The following is a 21,638-nucleotide window of genomic DNA, read 5'->3' as shown; positions in this document are numbered from 1 at the left end:
GCTTTGAACAAGTCACAACCCATTATATTTTTGTGGATGGAATACAGGCAAAAGACAGAAAAGCAGACATTTGCTGTTATTTTTAAAGTGTGACTTTTAAAAAAATCAAATGTACAGATGAATCTGGGGAAATAAACATTCTTTATGGATTTTCTCTGATGCTAAAAAATGACTTCATGATAGTTTCTAACAGGAAATAATTCCTTTTATTAAATTACATGTTTCTTTGGTTAACATTAAGCCATGGTTTTTTAATTTAATTAATTTTTTTTTTTTTTAGATGGAGTTTTGCTCTGCTGCCCAGGCTGGAGTGCAGTGGTGTGATCTCAGCTCACTGTAACCTCTGCCTCCTGGGTTCAAGCAATTCTCCTGCCTCAGCCTCCTGAGTAGCTGGGATTACAGGCACTCTTCCACCGCACCCTGCTAATTTTTGTACTTTTAGTAGAGACAGGGTTTCACCATCTTGGCCAGGCTGGTCTCAAACTCCTGACCTCATGATCCACCCACCTCAGCCTCCCAAAGTGCTAGGATTACAGGCGTGAGCCATCTCACCTGGCCAGCCATAGTTTTTTAACCAGCTCCTGCCACTGGTTTGCCACCCTTACTTAGGGGATCTTCTTGGCAGGAGGTTTTCCTTATGAGTAGATGGATGGTGTAACCCCAACCACTGCCCTATCATGTCCAGTCTCCACAGAGAATCCAGAATGGCCTCATTAGGATATGCATCACATCAGCATTCCCCACCATGCTTCTACCTTAAATTTTCCAGAGATTTGTTAATTTTATTTAACAAAAAATCCAACTCTTTACCAGGGTCTACAAGCTCATATATATTTTGTCCCTGCTTCCTTCCCAAACAAAAAATCCAACTCTTTACCAGGGTCTATAAGGTCATATACATTTTGTCCCTGCTCCCTTCCCAAATTCATCTCCCACCAGATCTCCCCCTGAAGCTCTGCATACACTGGCCTTCTTTCTCTTATTTGAAAACAAATGGACTGGCCTCTGCCTGAAGCATGCTTTCCTTTCTGCTTAGAATACTTGATCCCCAGTTCTCTGTGTGTCAGGCTTCTTCTCATCACTTAACTCTCCACTTAACTGTAATCTCCTGAGACATTTTCCCACCCAATGGAAAGGTACAACAGTACCTGGCACATTGAACAGAGTTGGCAAACATTTATTAAATCAATGATTGAAGTTAGTGATATGGTTTGACTGTGCTCCCATCCAAATCTCATCTTGAATTCCCACATGTTGTGGGAGGGAGCCAGTGGGACGTAACTGAATCATGGGGGCAGGTCTTTTCAGTGCTGTTCTCATGATAATCAATCAGTCTCACAAGATCTGATGGCTTTGAAAAACAGAAGACTCCCTGCAAAAGCTCTCTCTTTGCCTGCTGGCATCCATGTAAGACTTGACTTGCTCCTCCTTGCTTCCCCTATGATTGTGAGGCCTCCCCAGCCATGTGGAACTGTGAGTCCAATTAAACCTCTTCCTTTTGTAAATTACACAGTCTTGGGTACATCTTTATCAGCAGTGTGAAAACAGACTACTACCGTTAGTTTGAGAGAAATTTTAAAATGTTTTAATCTAGTAAAATTGGCTTCTATCACCTTTAGCAAAGGCTAATGAAATTCTCACTTTGTACCCTTTTTAAAACCTGTCATTAAAATCCTCACATATTTCTCTGTTGATTTACTGCTATGAGGTAGATGACATCATCTGGTCACTTAGCTAGTTACCAAGAAAATTCTGGAATAATTATAGGCAATGAGAAGAAGAGAACTAAAATATACCTAAAAACCCATTATGTTCTGAAATTTTGGATAGTTTAGTTCATTTATTAGACATAGTTCATTAAAACAGATATAACTACTCTATGGGCAGCACACAGTTCCCCCGGGTCCATCCTATAGGACACCTAGAGATGGCTTGACAAGTGGTTGATGCCTTGAACAAAGAAACTAGTTTTCCTTTTCTCTACTAGAGAGCTTTGAGAATGAAACATGTGTCTGAGGTAGATATTATTATTTCCTTGCACACATAAAGAAACTGAAGCTTAGGAACCAATAACATCTATAAGATTAAAGGGTGTGAATGTCAGCACATTAATTCAATCTCTTCAGTCACATTTTCTTCACCTTGCCAGGCTTTGCTACCTCCTGAAATAATTTTTGATATCTTCTCTGGAATGTTCTACACACAAATAAAAAACAAAGTGTTAAAAACAAACTTGTGCTCTTCTTCATATTATGTCTATTTCAGAGGGTGAAACTGTCGTTTACCCAGTGAATTACTCCCCATCTAAATAGACAGTTATTAAATCCTGTGTGCCCTGATTTCTAAGTATCCCTTGTTTTGGTAACAATTTTGCCAGGGATTTGCCTTCATTTCCTTTATCTCTACCATAGTTTAGTCTTTCATCTCCGAGATTTCAACATAGAACTAGAACTGATCCTTCACTTCCACTTTATCATCCCTCCAAATTCTACTCTCTTGACTGAAATGGACCTTGCTAAAGGAAAATGTCACTATTAATTTTTTTTCCTTAAAATACTACTGGCAGCTCTCAATAGCCTCCAAGATAAAGTCTAAATGCCTTGGCTTAGTTTATAAAATTCTTCATTTTTAGGAGCCCAGCTTCTGCTCAGTACTACCCAACACTGAACTACTTGAATTTTGTAGTATATTTTATAGGTTTCTAAGTATCCATTCTTTCAGGCCCCACGGTCTAGATACCTCATCTTCCTGACTGATTTCCAATCTTGCAGCTATCAACTCAAATGTCATATCTTTGGGAATGTTCCTGGACTTCTACATTTGAATTAGAGACCCTTTTTCCGTCCCTCTTCACCTTTGAATACCTATTTCTCAGCTTTTATATGCTGCATGGAAACAAAACAGTTAATGAGCTCTTGTGGGCAGAATGATTCTCCTTCAGTTGAGTGCCCCAATACCCAAACACTTTGCATAATCCCTAGTTTAGAGACTCTTAAAACATGTTAATTAAAAGCATTAAAAATGTGTAAATGAAAAAGTACTTTTTCATAATTCACAATTTTGCCTGGTTATGATCCTTAGTAGACATCTAGGAAAAGTAAACCCACTGAATGAGACAATCACTGTATTTCTGCTAAGTCTAGTTATGCTTGTAGTTACCTCCTGGTTAAATTCGACTGGCTTCTAGGTGGTCTACCTGCTGCCTCATTGTCGTTCCTGCAGCATTCTTCCTCAGGAATGAAGCTCCTTAAGGCCTCATGTCAGCCTTATCACAGAATCTCAGGAAAGTTGGGATTGAAGGGATAATGAGGTTACCTAGTCCAATCTTCAAAGGAGCCCATATCATCTATTTTGACAGGTGTAGTATTCAATGATAATTTATCTATCTGTAAATGTGCCATGACAAATTTTATGGAAGTAATGAAATTTTGGTAATCCAAGACAGCTCCACCGTGATCTCTGCTATTGAATATGTTTTCTTGGTGATAAGGAACCTAGGGAGAAGAGATTAAAACTGCTATTTTAATAAGATTTCGGGGGGAGAGCTCCAGATTTGTGATATGATAGTAAATTGGCTGCAAGTGAAAAAAAGAATATATGAAATCGGTTGTTATAAAACAGAACCATAGTGAAAGATTTGCTAATAATTTTATGATTGAGGACTCTGTATCACGGACTTTCTCTTCATTTAGAGACTTGTTATAATTCAAACAAAGAAAAGCTTGGCTGTTCACGCAGGAGGAGGGAGTAAAAGGTAAATAACACATTTAAATAACTGAAAGTTCTCAAGAAAGGTTAAAGGGAAGAAAGTTTGTAATCTTCTCTTAATAAATTTCTTTCTTTGGTTCAAGACCCAGAGAGACAAATGTGATCATTCTAGCCAATTACAGGAATATATCCTAAACTTTCCTTACCTTTACCATTCTTCTATTTTTAACTTGCCAAGTTTTCCTTCTTTCTGAATCCCATATAAAAACCATTAACTAGAGTTGTTAATACACTTGGGCAATTTCTTTTATTTTCATGAATACAAAGTTAGAAATAAAAATTACCCCCAATACATTAAAAAGGGCATTGTAAGTTCTATAACTAAAGGACTTAAAAAAACAGTAAAAATATTTTCATCCTGATTGCAAAATATCATCCTAATTTTATTGCCATATAACCTGGAATTTACACTTAAATAAAGGGGAGACTAGAAGAAATTCTGAAAGTCAATATAAAATAGATTATTCTAATTACCTAATTTTCTCATAATCTGACAACTTTACTGCCATTGTTAAAGCGCAGACTCTCATCATGTCTTATCTATCCAAATACAATGTGATAGCTCAAAAATGCAAAAATATATGTCATGTTAAAACATATTTTGCCATAGCAATATTTTCCCAGTTTCTTGTCTTATTAGCACAATTCATATTAAATGGAAACTAATAAATGCATTTTCCAGAAAGATGTAAAGAGAACCAAGCTCGCAAATGCACACGTTAGCCCAATTCCAGAATGGTTTCCTCTCTGTGATTGCAACTGATAATTTCACTTTATTACAGACTTTACGCAACTTCTCTCACATATAAAATCTTAGATGGATTTGGTGCTTTCAGCATCTTGAAAATAAAGCTGTCATGTCTGTTTATTCCTTTCTTTCAAAAGGCTAACATCAATACATGATTTGGGTGTCAAAATAAGTCCTACATGTAAAACAGAAAAAGATGAAGGAAAAGTATTCCTATGGCTAAAGAAAAAACAAATGATCACGAGTTGGTCCTATCATCTCATAAGTAAATGCAAAATGGTAGAGAACTATAAATTAGAGATGAGGGGCTTTCCCTAGAGTGGATGGCACATTAGGACACTATATCTTACATTGGTTAATCGGTTTCAATTACCTCAATTATTAGAGTCTGTTTTAAACCTTCCCAATAATATAATACTTAAACAGATATTGAAAATATCTCTGGTTTTTATAATAGGATAAATTTCTTTGCTGTCTCTACCAAGCTGTGATCCAAAGGAAAACGATCACTCAATACCATGGAAGAAACAGCATTTTTGGTTCATATTTGTTTCTTTCTTCTTGATGTATTTATTTATCAAGTAAATGAAACCAGTGAAAAATGATGTTAGACATTTCTGTGACAATGTCTTAATGCCAACTAAGGACAATGTCCTTAAATGCCAAAGACCTGGACACATACCCATGACTAGGAAAGAAGATTCTAGAAATGTCTGGTCACGCCAAGAGATGATTTAGTTGTTCTTGCTTTTCTCATTAAAACTTTCAAGGTGAATGAATATGTGCTCCTTAAAAAATCACGATTTAAAATCCCGCTTGTTTGAAACATTTTCAAAGTCAGCCCATTGATACTATCTTAACAGACACACAGCTGGAACTTTTCTCCTATAAATCTAATGATTTTTTCTTTAATACTTTCCCTCCTTCAGTTCCGCCTTTCTAGACAGCACAACATACTGAGTGGTGATTTATACCAGGATACAGGCTGTTCTTGCCTTTTCTTTGTCCAGATTGTATGAAGGTCACAGTGAACAACAACTTCTCTCATGTACTTATGTGATATTACAGAAGCCAGGGCTTCTCTCAGCTTGAGTTTATTATTTGGAGATTTGAGTCCAGACTTCTTTAGCTGCTTGATTTATTTTTTGCCTTCCCTTAAATTAAAAATACTGCTGGTGCCTATATTTCACTGTATGTTTTCATCAAGTTTTTAAGTTTTATTTGCTTTTTTAGATTGCTTCTCCTATGACATCAAGGGGAATGGAAATTGCAGTTTCTTTATCATATTAAATAAATATCATCTCAATATTAAACACAACTCCAGTCTTTATCCATTGGCTTTCTTCTTTCTCTTTTAAGAAACATGGAAGTTTGGGATTGGAAGGAAACTAAAAGTCATCAACCTCAGGTTCTATTTAATGTCGAACATCTGGAGTTCTGCTCAAACATGTCCTGCAATGCGGATCTCATTTCCTGACTAAACAACCCATTCCTCTTTCCAAAGTCTCTTACTGTTAAAAGGTTTAACTTTGTAGCAAAACTTAAACTGTTACTTTCATCCATTTTTTGGTATCTTTCCAGAAATATAGAACTTCTAAGTCATCTGTCCTAAAACATCCTTGAAGACAGTTCTTATATCTTCTTTCCTTTATCTGCTCCAAATACTTCCACACCTACACCACAGGTCATTAAGCAACCCACCCAGTGGTAAAGCTTTCTCTTATCAATTTGCTCTAGGTTATCAGCCTTCCTGACATATAAGCCACTAAATCCACACAGCTACATGCAGAATAGGACATAATCATATCAACATTTCATATATTCTATGTATTATATTACAATTAGTGTAATCTAAACTTAGAATTACCTTTTTTAAAAACCACACTGTATTGTAATTTCTTGCCAATTAAAATCACTAAAATCAAATTATGTAACTTCTATCTTATATAACCTAAGTAGGGTTCTGTACCTAAATTAGAACAATTGATCACATCTGTTTTGATTACATTTGATCTTGTTGGGTTTAATCTAATCTTTCTTAGAGAATCCTACCAAAGTACCAGGTCAAGGCACAGTGGGACTCAGGTCAGGACTATAAATCATGCTGCTATAAAGACACATGCACACATATGTTTATTGCGGCACTATTCACAATAGCAAAGACTTGGAACCAACCCAAATGTCCAACAACGATAGACTGGATTAAGAAAATGTGGCAAATATACACCATGAAATACTATGCAGCCATAAAAAATGATGAGTTCATGTCCTTTGTAGGGACATGGATGAAACTGGAAACCATCATTCTCAGCAAACTACCGCAAGGACAAAAAACCAAACACTGCATGTTCTCACCCATAGGTGGGAATTGAACAACGAGAACACATGGACACAGGAAGGGGAACACCATACTCCGGGGCCTGTTGTGGGGTGGGGGGAGGAGGAAGGGATAGCATTTGGAGATATACCTAATGTTAAATGACGAGTTACTGGGTGCAGCACACCAACATGGCACATGTATACATATGTAACTAACCTGCACGTTGTGCACATGTACCCTAAAACTTAAAGTATAATAAAAAAAAAAGAAAACTAAAGCAAGATATAATGAAGACCGAGAAGCCTTTAAAAACAGGCAACTTGTGAATAACCCTACCTTTTACTTGCTCATGGAAAATCTGAAAAAGAAATGAAATAAAAAGAGGAAGAGAATTATTTCCCAGCCTTTAGACTAGAAAATGTGTGTGCTTTTGTGTGTAGCAGAAAATAGGAAAATATAGTGTCAGGCACTAATTTAATCAACTATGTGTTAATTATTGTATGAACCTAGAAAAAGTTAAATCCTTATCCTTATAATACTTGTTTATGAGTCAGCAGTATAATTATTAGATATACATCCAAAATATTGAGTCATAGAAGTTAGTATTTCTATGTGTTGAATATAAGAGTTCCTAGGAAAAGCAGGTTACGTAATCCATGCACCATTCAGAGAAAAGAGCCCGTATGTAAATTTAGGTCTTTCTGTACATTTAATCAATTTCAAGACAGTAAAAGAATTAGCATGACTATGTTGTCGTAAATAAATAAAGCAATGCAAATGTTCTCTTTGTGGAAGAGGTAGGGCAGAGTGGGCATGGGTTCAATTGTCTTACTAAACACAGAAAGTGGAAATTTTATTCCCAAAAAATTTTTTGAGTACCAATTATAGAATGTACCAGTCAGTATTCTAGTCACTAGGCTAACAAACTAACTCCTCACTGCATGGAGCTTACAATCAGAGAAATAACAGAAAAATTAGTCAAATATTCACCAGATTATGAAAATGAGAAAAAGAAGAAAAAAGAATGAAATGTGGATAAAGAAATTCAAGTGGATGTGGTATTCCATTTTTAAATAGGATCACACAGTAGTAATGAAATGAAACATTAGAGTACTATTTGAAAGAGGAGGTAAAATGAGTCAAACCAGTATCTGGAAGAAGAACATTCCAGGCAAAATGAACAGCCAATGCAAAGGCTGGAACATCCCTGGGGTATTTAGGAAACTGCAAGAAAGCAATTGTGTACTGAACCTGGTGATCAACAGGCAAAATAATAAGAAGATGAGGTGAGAGAGATAATGGTGGCCCCAATTGTAGAGCCTTATAGACCTTTGAAAGACAGGCTTGTACTTTGAGTGAGGTGAGAAGGCACGGACAGACTGAAGAGAAGTGATAATTTGACTTACATTTTAAGAGGATTAGTCTGGCTGCTCTATTGGGCATAGATTGTGGGGTGAGGGCATGTTAGTGGAATCAGGGAAAGAAATGAGAAAGCAATTGCCATAATCTATATGAGAGGCGGTGCTGTCATAAAACAGGGTAGCAGCAACAGCGCTGGTGAAGAGTTGTCAAAATTCCCGAAAATATTTACAAGATAGAGTATGTATTAATATCAATTACATTGGAAAGTGTTTGAGAAAGAGAATGACATCCATGTGGATCTTTACTCCTTTAATCTTATCCCCAAGAAAAGTTCAAATAAATCAACTTATGGAATAGTGAGATCTCCAAAAAAATTACAGAGCCAAGAATTCAGCTGTATTTTTTATATCAGAGAATCAATCTTTGATTAAGGTAAGAGCAAATAATTCCTCCCTACTTTTGCCCCATGTATTATTTATAATATGCTAAATATTAACCTGGTCTTATAATTATGTGATGGATAAAACGAAATCCAAAAATCTCAGCTAACATAACAAGTAAACATAAAAAACTTAATGATTATAAAATTGCATGTATGATTCTTAAATAACAAACTTCAGAGACTTGTTCTTCTGAACAAGACTGAAACTTTTCCCTTTTCTTCAGTTTTTTTTTTCTCCTGCTGTCAGTGTGGTGAAACATGCCTATTATTCCAAAATAGGAAAATATTTACTGTTGCTTTTTGGCGGTAGAGACTGACACTATATGCTTGTTTTATAGTCTAAAATTAAGGAAGAGATAAGTTACAAACAATGAAATCACGTTCTGTTTTCCTGAAGGTTATAAACATATATCATCTGGTAGGCAACTTTATAAACTGGCTCATGGTAATTTCCACCTGCTTCATAGTACTCACATTGTTGTAAAATCCCTTCCCCTTGAGTATGAACTGGATCTTGTGACTTGCTTGGAACAAAGAATAGGTCAAAAGTGATAGATATCACTTCTCTGATTAGGTTACAAAATTCTGTGGCTTCCATCTTGCTAGCATTTTCTCTTACTGGTACTCCCTTTTATGCCCTCTCCTCAGCTGGCTGGTATGTTGTAAGATGCTCTCTGGAAAAGCTCAAAGAACAAGGAACTAAGAAAGGCCTCCAGGCAACAGCTCGCGAGGGACCGAGTCCTGCCAATGATGGGGATTCTTCCCAGAAGAGCCTTGAGATGACTGCAGCCCTGTGAGATTGCCAGAACCAGAGGATCCAGAGAAGCCACACCTAGATTCCAGATCCACATGGGAAATAAAAAATCTGTATCGACTTAAACTGCTAGATTTGGGGGTAATATGTTATGTAGCGACAGATAACTAACACACAGTACATTTAGTCCATAAATTAATTTAAAGAACTATGAAAACAAGAGTGAATAAACACTTTTAAGTAGATCACTTAATTAATATGTTGACTTTTTAATGCCATTCCTAAGAGAGAAGGGTCAACTATAAATGAAGCAACAAAAATAGGCTTTTGAGAACAATAAACTCAAGTATATCAAGTTGAGGGAATGATTCAGTCAGAATGAGAACATAGTAAACAGCTGAAATGGAAGCTATAGCTTTCCACTTTAGTTTAATACCTATAGTTATATAATAAAAGTGTGGCAGCAACTATGAATTCATTATCATTCTACCCTGTTAATGTTTTGTGATTTTAAGACTCTTTAAACTCAGAGGAGTGTGTTAGATGCCTTTAAGAGTTTGACAAATGGATAGAAATCTTCCTGTTTGCTATTCCTTCCCCTTTTATCTCTGTTTCCATCCCCCAACTGCTAAAATTTAGTCTCACGCTTAAATTATATTGAACAAGAAGACTCATTCCATACTAATAGGCTATAAAGTACTATAAGGCAGATATAATTATCTTCATATATTATAAAGTTAGACATGGAATATAAGCATAGTTTAATATAAATATTGAGTAAAACTATTAATGACACATTCTCTGAGAAGTGTGGTCCATCTCCAGTTACAAACAATGAAAGGATTATAAAGATGGGTTTTTCCTAAGGATTTGATTTCTATGACTCAATGCAACATTCTTGCTTTACACTCAATTACCTTAAACAGTAAGTTCTTGTACAAGTTTAAAACAGAATATTATTCTCAATGCAACTAGCAACCACCCATTAACAGTGGGAAATGGGATAACTAGATAGTTCTCATGCCTATTTTCAATGTCTTTCACAAGATGTGTGTGACATTGAGCTTTATTCTCCTATAGTAGTTCTTCTGGCTACAATTCTCAAAATGTAGAAGACTTCTTTATGCTACAGCTTATAGTAAGCTTATTTAGAAACCCAGTGCTGCTACTTGTTAGCAATGTAATGTTTGGGGAGTTACCTAATACCTTTGAACTTTAATTTTTGTATCTATAAGATGGTAATCATAAACTAGAGCACAAATGGTTTTTTTAATGTTCATGCAAGATAATAAAAATGGAACTTACTAACTCAAATCTTAATTTAAAAGCATGAGAGTATTAATGTATTATTATGTACTGTGCCACACTACAGTGGAGGAGAAATGAGTACATGAATATTTGCTCTCTCATTTGTGGAAAGAAAAGGGATTATTATAATAAATATGTATTAAACCTAGTAGCAGACTGGTCATTTTAAAATTTGTCTTTCTGCTGATATATTGTTAGGAGACATCATGGAAATGTACCTTATTCTAATAAAACCAGTAACATCAAGGAAGATACGTTAATATCTCTTACAAATAAAGAGTTAACAGTAAGTGGTCCAAATACATTGAATTAAAATAGCAGCTTGTGGTCTTCGCATTTGTATCTTTAAATTCAATCTCAAAATAAATTACTGGAAGTTTTCTCATGGAGCTCACTAAGTCCTTGGTCCTGTATTAGCTCTTGCCATGCACCCTGAGAAGCTTCCTGTGCATTTGACTGCACAGAGATAAAAGACCAGGTAAGCATATTCAAAATACATTTTTTTTTCCTTTAGTGAATAGACAGTAAAGACCTCTGAGATCCTTGTATACCGCTTTTTAGACCACCTAGAATAACTATTTACAGTTGAAGATGGAATTTGCTTAAGAATGGTAGCTAAGGAAAAATGACTTTAATATGAATGAATCAGGTGTCAGTCGGTTTCTGGCACTGTAGGCTCATTTGGAACAATAAAAATCCAGCACTTACTGCACATAGTTTATGATAATTAAGGCCTTCCAGACTGCCCACTTAGTCCTTTAAATAACTTTCTAAACCATACTGTCCTTTATGTCAATAAGAATGCTATAAACATTTAACAAGAAATTTTAGGTAAGATCTGATTTTCTTCAACAATTTAGTTTTAATTTTTTTTAATATATGTAAAAGAATTTTATTGTTAGAGGTGACAGAATAAAGGCATTTCTGTGTCACTTTCTTCTCTGAAACCTATAACTACAAAATGCATGAAGCTCAAACAAGGATTTTCTGTCTTCACTGAAAGCATGAATAACCAACTTGATTGCAAGCCTCAATCTATAAATAACTGCCAAAAACAGTGATATTGGGACCAATTTGTGTCATGAGGCCTAAACTACATCTCTATATATCTATGTCTGTTTCTGTATGTCTGTGTCTGTGCCTGTGTCTGTGTGTCTGTCTTTGTCTATATCTACATCTACACCTACATGCTAATGTGTACCAAACTAGATGGTACACACTGAAATGTCTGTAACCCTAAATAGTTGAGGATGACTCATCATTTATTTGAGATGAGAAGCTTAATGATCTGAATGGGTTATGAAAAAATCCGCGAGCCTTATTCCACACTGCTGGATGGCAGAAAATGAGGCCAAACAAGGAGTCATCAACACATATTCACAAGAACAAGGCTGCACATAGAAGGAGTGAAGGGGACAATCAGTGTCACAATAGCTGAGCCTGGAACACTACATCCAAAAATCTAAGGCAGTTGAAAACAAAAGCTTATGAGACAATGACTCACTCTAGTCCAAACTTATTTCCGTTTCAACTGAAATGCTCTAAGCAATGAGTTGATGATGGTGTACACACCTGCTCATATTTGATGGGGTAAGAAAGTATTCAGAGACATAATTCCTTCTCATGTTATTCTTCGGCAAAGAGCTTATCCTAACAGCTCTTTTGGCCCCGTTAGAAAATGAGACTTGGAACCAACCCAAATGTCCAACAACAACAGACTGGATTAAGAAAATGTGGCACATATACACCATGGAATACTATACAGCCATAAAAAATGATGGTTCATGTCCTTTGTAGGGACATGGATGAAACTGGAAATCATCATTCTCAGTAAACTATAGCAAGGACAAAAAACCAAACACTGCATGTTCTCACTCATAGGTGGGAATTGAACAATGAGAACACATGGACACAGGAAGGGGAACATCACACTCTGGGGCCTGTTGTGGGGTGGGGGGAGGAGGGAGGGATAGCATTAGGAGATATACTTAATGCTAAATGACGAGTTAATGGGTGCAGCACACCAACATGACACATGGATACATATGTAACAAATCTGCACATTGTGCACATGTACCCTAAAACTTAAAGTACAATAATAAAAAAAAAATAAAAAATAAAAAATATGAAAAAAAAGAAAATGAGACAAAATCAGAACGGAATCTGCATGAAAACTAGATAGAGATATTTTAACATAAAAGGAGGACAAATGAAGGGTTATCTATTAGAATAAGAGTTTGTAAGAAAAAAATTAAAATATTTTATATAAATGACATCAAATAAATCTAAAAAGGTGTTTGTTTAAGACAGAGTCTTACTCTGTCCCCCAGGCTGGAGTGTAGTGGCACAACCTCGGTGCACTGCAACTTCCACCTCCAGGGTTCAGACGATTCTCACGTCTCAGCCTCCAACTAGATGGGATTACAAGTGTAAGCCAACATGGCTGGCTCATTTTTGTATTTTTAGTAGAGATGGGATTTTGCCATGTTGGCTTGTCTGGTCTCAAACTCCTGGACTCAAGTGATCTGCCCACTTTGGCCTCCTAAAGTGCTGGGATTATAGGCGTGAGCCAACGCTCCCGGCCAAAAAGGCCTTTTTAAGACAAAATATCAAAGAAAAGATAAAAATCAAATAAAAATAATTTAAAAAGAGATAAATAAGCAAAGTAAATCAAAGGTCAGCATAAAAAAAAGAAAAAAACATGAAATTAAAAAATCATCTTACAAACAGCAGGATTTACAGTAGACAGAGCTGAAAACATAAAATTGGACATAGAAAAAGAGTTGAGGTAATAGAACCAGATCAAAGTATATTCACATATCACTGGCAGCCAAGAACTTTCAAATAACTTGTCCTTGCATAAGACTTCATAACCCTAGGATAGCTCAGGTTCAGGGAGGGACTCATGAATGGCCAAGGATGAAATTACCAACATACACTGAGCTGGAAAATCTCAGTCAAAAGTTGACATAATAGGATCAAAATATTTATTCACATCACATCAAAAAAGAAAATAAAATGCAACTTACTTTTCTATAGCTGATGCAATTTTCCTCACGTTTCTCAAGCTCTTGGACAATGGTAAAACTTTAACTTACCCATTTATTTTCTCACTGTCTCTTCTGATATACGCAGACTTTAAACAATCCCTTTCAGGTAAATGCTGACTCCCTCACTCTGCTGCTTCTTTCCATGTCCTCTTAAGATGCCATCTTGCTCTGCAAAAGAGATTACTGAGTCTTTATGAAGGTAAAACAGAGGGCCTCACATTCACATTTAATCCTTTTGCTGCCCTTTGAATCTTTGATATTCTCTTCAATGACGGCAGCCCTTGTCACCTTGTTACATCTTGCCCTAGGGCAGTGACACCACATACAACCCAACTATGAGGCTGTCAAAGTTGTGGCTAATACATTTTAGACCCAGAAAAGAAAAGTTTCTGCCTTGTGTCCTACCTATACCTTAAAGAGTTGCGCTCTGGACCTATTCTAACTGCACCTCTCTCCTGGGGTGAGGAGTCCATTGAGTGATGGAGGCATGAGCCTTGTGCTCACCTTCTAAAACATAGTCTAAGTACATTGGATCTCAGAATTCCATGACCAAATGGGCCCTGAGACCATTTCCAAGCTGAGCACAAGTCTCTTCGCCTGGTCCATCCTTCTAGGGGCAGTCTGTAGCACTTATGTACAGACCTGGGCCGACAAACTTTAAAGTGGCCACATGATCACTGCTTTCTGGTGTTCACATCTTGTATAATCCCCAACACTCTCCCCCTGAGTGTAAGAGGAACCTGTGACTAATTCTAACCAAAAGAGTATGACAAAGGCAATGAGATGTCACTATGTGATTGCATTATGCTATATGACAAAAGTGGTGGTATATCACTGTCATGATTGATTCGAGTGATTAGACTAGATGTTGCTGCCTGACTCATGAGAAAGCCTTACTCTCCTTATTGCCTTCTAGAAAACAAACTATGAATCCTATACCCTCAAGGAAATAAATTCTCTCAACATACTGAGGGGGCTTGGAAGCGAATCCTTCCCCATTTATGCCTGAAGATGAAGATGCTGCTAGGCTGACACCTTAATTGCCATGATTGTAAACTCCTACTTAGAGCACCCGGCTAAACTGTGCCTTGATTACTAACTCAAAGACACTGTGGGTATAGTTTGTGGTATTTTTTTGTGCAACATAGAAGACTATTACAGCATCCCTAGGCCAAAGAGGTGGCCAGGGGGAGGGTTGTTGGGAGAACTAAATGCAGTTTGGATATGTAGTATACAGGTGAGACCATTGTTTCTCCATCAAGAAAGTCAGCTGTGAAAAACTGAAAAATGATCATTTTGTTGTAGGAGGAACCCTGCATTACTGAGGCTATAAACCTTATAGCTAAACTTTGAAGGCAAAAGGCTAAAAGGATACATTAACGGGAAGTAAACATACTGATTTACTAGCAACCAAATGAAAAAAGAATTCAAATAAAATCAGCAAGATATTTTCTTGTTACTTTAATAGAAAACTTTTTAAAATTTAAGTTTGGTGTATGCTGAGTGTAGTTTGCTAGATGTAATCATAACTCATGATCTTAGCTGGCATTCCACCAAAATGGTACAATTTTGAAAGTGCTGCATAGATAAATAACTTTGGAAAATGTCACGTTAGATTACCATGAAAGCAAAAATATCCTGAGGCTGTCCGTACAACAATCACTATAAAACATGTCTACCTACTGCAAAAAGGAAAGCAAAGTTAGATCAAGTGGTCTAAATATAAACATATGTAAACATCTAGCAAAACCAGGAGATTTAACTGAAGTTGCGAGGTAAAGTGAAGAGGAGAATTCAAAGTTATTATGGCTTCTTCTCTTCTCTTATTTCAAATAGTAGTAGACAAGGAAACAGGAGAGGAAGAAGAAAGAGGCAGACATGAAGGTTAGTGCAAGGAGGTCATTTGTGTAAATAGTTGGGACATTTAGTTTTGAGGATAAGTTGTGCTTATTTCAAGTGTCAGAGAAATCTAGACATGTCTGGTGGCCTAGTGAGGTAGATGCATAAGAAGCTTTTTTATTGAAGGAACAATATGCCCCCTTGAACAGCCCGGAAAGAGAACCTAGCACATAGGTGATGTCCATCGAAAATGCCCGAGATGTTTGTAAACGTCCAGTTAAAAAAAAGAAACCTCCAAGTGCTGTTGCCAAGTGACTCACTAAATCTGAATAAATCTGGAGGGAGACTGGGTGGTTAGCAAAGAAAGCCTGTGAGAAGCCAAAAGGTCAATCAGCATCTTCTAAGTTTTGCAGAGAACACAGGACACGTGGTTTCACCAGCCGTGCCCCAGTAGAGCAGTGAGTAGAACCACATCTGGTGGCAACACAGGTCTTTACCAGGAGGACAGGGTAAGAAAATGCAGAGACTAATGTGTGAGCAACAGAAGAAATGCCCAAATTCTGCACCCAGCTTCAATGGGAGTGACTGAAGCGTGCAGACTCCGGGTGGCTGGGGTACGCTGAGATGTGTTTGTCCACACAGGCAAAACACCACACATGGACTACAAAAGATAAGCGAAATGGACTTAAAGGGAGCTAGAAGCACAGAAATTCAGGCTGGCAAAAAAAAAAAGAAAGAAAAATAAGGGACATGACTCAGAATATGTTCCTGTTTTGTATGCCCAAGATTAATGTGTCCCGGGAGCAGGGGTGAAATGGTCAAATGTGAGTCTTATCTAAAATCTGGCTTATAAATCAAAGTTAATTTTTACTTTAAAAATCCAATTACTTTTTCATTTGTTAGAATTTTATATATAGGGCAATGCCATGTGTGTAAACACATTGTGTGTGTTTGTGTGTGTGTGTGTATTTGTTTATGCATAAAATATCTCTGGAAAGAAACTTGAGCTGAAACAATGATTGCTTCTAGGGAAGGAAACTGGGAAGTGGTTTAGGAAGGGAAAGTTGACTTATTTTTAACTTTGTACACAATTATGTCTTTTGAACATTTTTACCATGCACATATTTCCTATTCATAAAATCCATAAAATTTAATTATGAACAAAATAGAGCTAAGTCATCATGTTAATGACTTTTTCAGAAACTAAAAATATTATATATATATATGTCAATAAATGAGAAAACAGCTAATCCTTGTCTTTTATTTATTTATTTATTTTTAAATAGGAGTAAAGATGAGGTTACATGGGTAAACCTATTGTTTCAGAGTAGACAACAGTGTGATTATAAAGATCCCGTCTGGGCACAGTGGCCCATGCCTGTAATCCCAGCACTCTGGGAGGCTGAGACGGGCATATCATCTGAGTTCAGGAGTTCGAGACCAGCCTGGTCAACGTGGTGAAACCCCAGGTGTACTAAAAATACAAAAATTAGCCAGGCATGGTGGCAGGTGCCTGTAATCCCAGCTACTCTGGTGGCTGAGACAGGAGAATCACTAGAACCCAGAAGGCAGAGGTTGCAGTGAGCCAAGATTGTGCCACTGCACTCCAGCCTGGGCGACAAGAGTGAAACTCTGTCTTAAAAAAAAAAAAAAAAAAGATTCCAAAAGTCTTACCAGCCAAAATCCATTTCTCCCTTTAGCCTTCCTGGATCACCATAAAAATGATTTGATTATGGGATGATAACTTTTTAATGTCTCATTTTTATTTTTCCCTACCTTCTAGGAAACTCAGGTGGGCAATGCTAACTTGTAGTCCCTGGTACAAATAATTTTCTATTTCTTCTATACAAATTCTTATCTCTTTTTATCTTTTAGATTAGAGTGGCTATTTTATGTAGTGGTTTTTATTAGTAATCACCTTGAATATGCTCTGGTAGTAGAAACTGCTTAAATTTTAAGAAGTAAAACCAAGTAAAATAATGGATTGGACAACCCATTCCAAGACAATATTTTCAAAAACTCTTAGCTAAAATTATATGTATTAAGCTTCCTAGAGTTCATATGGCAATGCGTATAAATTCCCTTTACAAAAAAAGTGTTTAGTCCTCAGTAATCTGTCTTCAGTTACCAGAGAAAAAATGCTTTGTTGGTCAGTCTTAAAAGAAAGCTAATGACTTCCTGGGCAGGATAAATATAACAGCACATCTTGAAGACATATTGAGAGCTGGCTTACTTTGTAAGTTTGCTCACCTGGGAAGTTATAAACTTAAATTGTCCTTCAAGCATTTTTGAGAGACACTGAACCAGGCCTAAGCACTCAGCAGCATGGGCAAAGGAAGTTTGTATTGGGACTTTTCAAGGTCTGATCTACCTGGTCATATGTCGTTTTCAAGTAAGGGTGCTTTTGCCGCACCACCCCTACTCAAGAGACATTTGGTAATTTCTGGATATATTTGTGGTTGTCACAACGTGGGGTGGAAGGCGAAATTGACATTTATTAGGTAGGGGCCAGGATTACTGCTAAACAACCTACAATGTATAGACTAGCCTCACCACAACAAAAGATTGTTCACTTCAAAATGTCAGTAACAGCCAAGTTGAGAAATCCTGGTCTAGATCTATTCTTCTCTTGGGTTTTGCTGCCTCTCTAGGTGTTGTGCAAGACAATAGGGCACACCTTTCTCTCTTTGCTTTGCTTGATAGTAAGGAGAAAGTGGAGAGCCAAGAGTGGACACACTTCTCACGTTCGGCCTACTTTGGGCTACAATGCTGATACATCAATGCTCAGGAAAACTTTCACACTCTGAGGCTGAGGTATTGAAACAAACAAAATAGTTCTCTGCATGTCATTCTACCAGATTCCTTCCCTGAGGTAAGAGCTTACAGCATGCCATTTGCTTGAATAGAGGGGAAGAATAGGGCAAAATGCAGGCAGGTAAAAAAAAATGGATTAATATTGTTAACAAAATATTATTTCACCCCTCCATATGACAGAAATGTTACAAGGTTTCAGGGAGAGAATGTGTGGGGCATCTGGTTTCTTCTGGCATATAAATAGTCTAAAGAAAAGGTGAGAACAGAATACATGTAAGACAAAGGTGCTACTTTGGATGGCAGAATTAGGTGATTATGAAGTCATTGGATGAAATTCGGAAAGCTCAAAAAATCTAGATAATTAAATTCATGGTTCTACTTCAAACCAATGTTTTGTTTTGGGCATTATCTACTTACTCAAATCTTTCTTTTAATTAGGGGAAAGAGTAGTATTAACAGTCATCTTTTTTCTTTTTGCTATCTTGTATTTTCCTAGGGCTGCTAATGAATACAAAATTTTTAAGGAATTGAAAAGCAGATATATGGGTTTGGCTAATCTCCATATCTGCTAAAGTATTCTCTAAATGTGTAACACATTAGAAATATACATCATGTTTCCAAAGACAAGGTAAAAACAGACATGAAACAGAACACACACAGATGTTGAAATTCTAAAATATTAGCAGCACACTTTCACTAATCTTCACGTATCTCACCTCTTTTTAAATTTTTCGTTAAAAATGATAGACGAATATTTAAGAACACTTTGATATTTCTTTTTAAAACAATGCCTATCTAATAATTGCATGTAATGATATACAGTCAATTTTTTTAGTGCTATGTGTTGGAAAACGGAATTCATTGATACGATAAACATACACTAGATGTTTCCTCATCATTAGATAAGGAAAGGACAAACAAATTTCTTTTATTTTAACACTTTCTTCTTCTAAGGAAGACTGTAGCAAGAAAATATATTCTAGGTACAGGTAGAAACAGAGATCATTCATGTAGAAAGACAAAGGAAGAAATACTAAGGACTACGGTACTTACAAAAACTTCACTGTAATGTTCTTTAACTCACACAGACACTAGTAAGCTAGTAGTGTGGTAACCTGGTGGATCCGGCACAATTGCCTTCCCAGGAAACTACTGAGAGGTGACAACGCGCTAGCAGCCCTGGCTCGCTCTCCGCGCCTCCTCGGCCTGGGCTTCCGCTCTGGCCGCGCTGGAGGAGCCCGTCAGCCTGCGGCTGCGCTGTGGGGGCCCTTCTCCGGGGCTGGCCGAAGCCGGAGCCGGCTCCCTCTGCTGGCGGGGAGGTGTGGAGGGAGAGGCGCAGGCGGGAACCGCGGTTGCACTCGGATCTCGCGGGCCGGCGGGGGTTCTGGGTGGGCGCCCGCTCAGCAGACCCCGCCCTCGGTGCAGCCCGTCGGCGCCTGCGGGGCTTGATGGGAGGACGAGCTCCCTCTGAGCTGCCAGAGTGCCCGGGATAGGTGCTGCCAAGTCCGCGGGGCAGCGCCAGTGAGAGGTGAAGCAGGCTGGGCTTCTGGGAAGGGTGGGGACTTGGAGAACTTTTCTGTCTAGCTAAAGGATTGTAAACGCACCAATCAGCTCTCTGTAAAGTGGACCAATCAGCTCTCTGTGAAGTGGACCAATCAGCAGGATGTGGGTGGGGCCAGATAAGGGAATAAAAGCAGGCCACCCAAGCCAGTATTCAAGTTCTTACTACTCAATGCCCTAAGGAAAAACAAAATAAACAAAATCTGGAAAATAAAACAAAATAGGATTTTCTTTTATTTTAAGAGAGGACTTTTAAGATGTGGGTTTTTCGAAAAAAAACCTTTCCCTGGAGGTTTCAAATATTCAGTATTTAGTCTGAAATTATGAAGATAAGAACTAACAAAGCATACAAAAAATGTCAATTAATAATATTTTGCTCATGTCAAAGTGTGGTAAGGATTTTAAACGCAGCTGTGTGCTTGACTATTTGTAGCAAGGGCATGGCAAGAAGCTAACTACTGAGAGGCTATGTAGGGACAAGCTTCCTATACCTATATATATTTTTCCTGACTCCATAGTGTAGGGACATAATAAAAATCTAAAGATGCTCAATTTTCATGATCTTTTGGAGCAGTGTTTTCTTCTTACTTTCTGAAATAGATCCTTCTAGGTACTTTTTAAAATATCCTTTTCAGTACACCTTAATTACTGGACTTTCTCAAATGTGTCCTAGATTCTCATCTTTGTAAGCAACACTCTTTCTCAAAAAGACCTCAATTATCGTATTTTTTTTTAACATCCAAATACACACAACTGCCAAATTCAGATTTTAAGCTCAGATCTCAAGCTTCCCTAGGTCTTGTATATCCAACTATTATGCTTCTGATAATGGTACTTGGGCTTGCAATTCCTCAAGCAAATGCCAGATGATGGTGATAATGTTGTTTGTTTGCATAAACTGTAGGTAAAATACCTTTTTTCCTCTCTATAGTGAAATATGTCAGCAATTTAACAAAATCTAGGAAATTTGGTTTTATATTTCAAGTAATGAAATCATATTAGTGATGGTGTTCAGGACATACCGTCTCAAAATATGGCATCTTGGCATATGGCATATTGAATTTGAGAAAATGGCAGAAGCAGGAAGGTCTCAGACCTTCCCCTGACACTTTCCCTTGAAGCAGGTTATAAAACCTAGAAAGGATTTTCTGACCTTTTCCCAAAGCAAGTCATGAGACCCGCATGTGAGAGGTGCCCTTGCTGTACTCAGAAAAAAAAAAGGAGCATCCTTAGCTCCAAAGAGCACAGAGGAAATTGAACCAACTGGCCTTGCTAAGTTTCCCTCAGTATACCACACTTAGTTCATACTCTATCCTATGGTATTTATTCACAACTGTTCACTCTTCATCAAACCTATTGTTCAAAAATACCCAGGTTTAACTATTTCATTGGGTCTTCATTTTTTTTGGAGCTTCCCATATATGTAAAATTTTTATTAAATAAACTACGCTTTACACTTGTTAGTCTTTTGTCACAGAGGCCTCAGCCATGAACTTAGAAGGGTAGAAGGAAAAAACATTTTTCCTCCTCTCCATTTGGTTTTTATAAGAGACAATAAAAGGAACACTTATAGGAGAAAGACATGAAAATTCAGCAGCCTAGGCTTACAGCGCCTACCTCTAAATAACCCAATGACTTTCATAATAGCTATTTATCTCTGTCAGTGCGTTTAG

General features: G+C 37.2%; 1 long non-coding RNA gene across 1 annotated transcript in view; it reads right to left on the bottom strand.

Moving 5' to 3' along the window:
• The window catches only part of LOC131383270 (uncharacterized), an 82,766-nt gene extending 62,844 nt beyond the window's left edge, over window positions 1-19,922 (bottom strand). Inside the window, exons 1-2 of the long non-coding RNA XR_009213167.1 lie at window positions 19,459-19,922; window positions 13,801-13,920 (exon numbers count right to left, since the gene is read on the bottom strand). This is a non-coding gene — a long non-coding RNA (uncharacterized LOC131383270). The remainder of the gene's footprint in view (window positions 1-13,800; window positions 13,921-19,458) is intronic.
• Between the last annotated feature and the right edge of the window lie 1,716 nt (window positions 19,923-21,638).

The sequence above is a fragment of the Hylobates moloch genome, unplaced genomic scaffold (assembly GCF_009828535.3).
Source record: "Hylobates moloch isolate HMO894 unplaced genomic scaffold, HMol_V3 SCAFFOLD_4, whole genome shotgun sequence".
Lineage (NCBI taxonomy): Eukaryota > Metazoa > Chordata > Mammalia > Primates > Hylobatidae > Hylobates > Hylobates moloch.
This window is presented reverse-complemented; position numbering and strand designations above follow the sequence as displayed.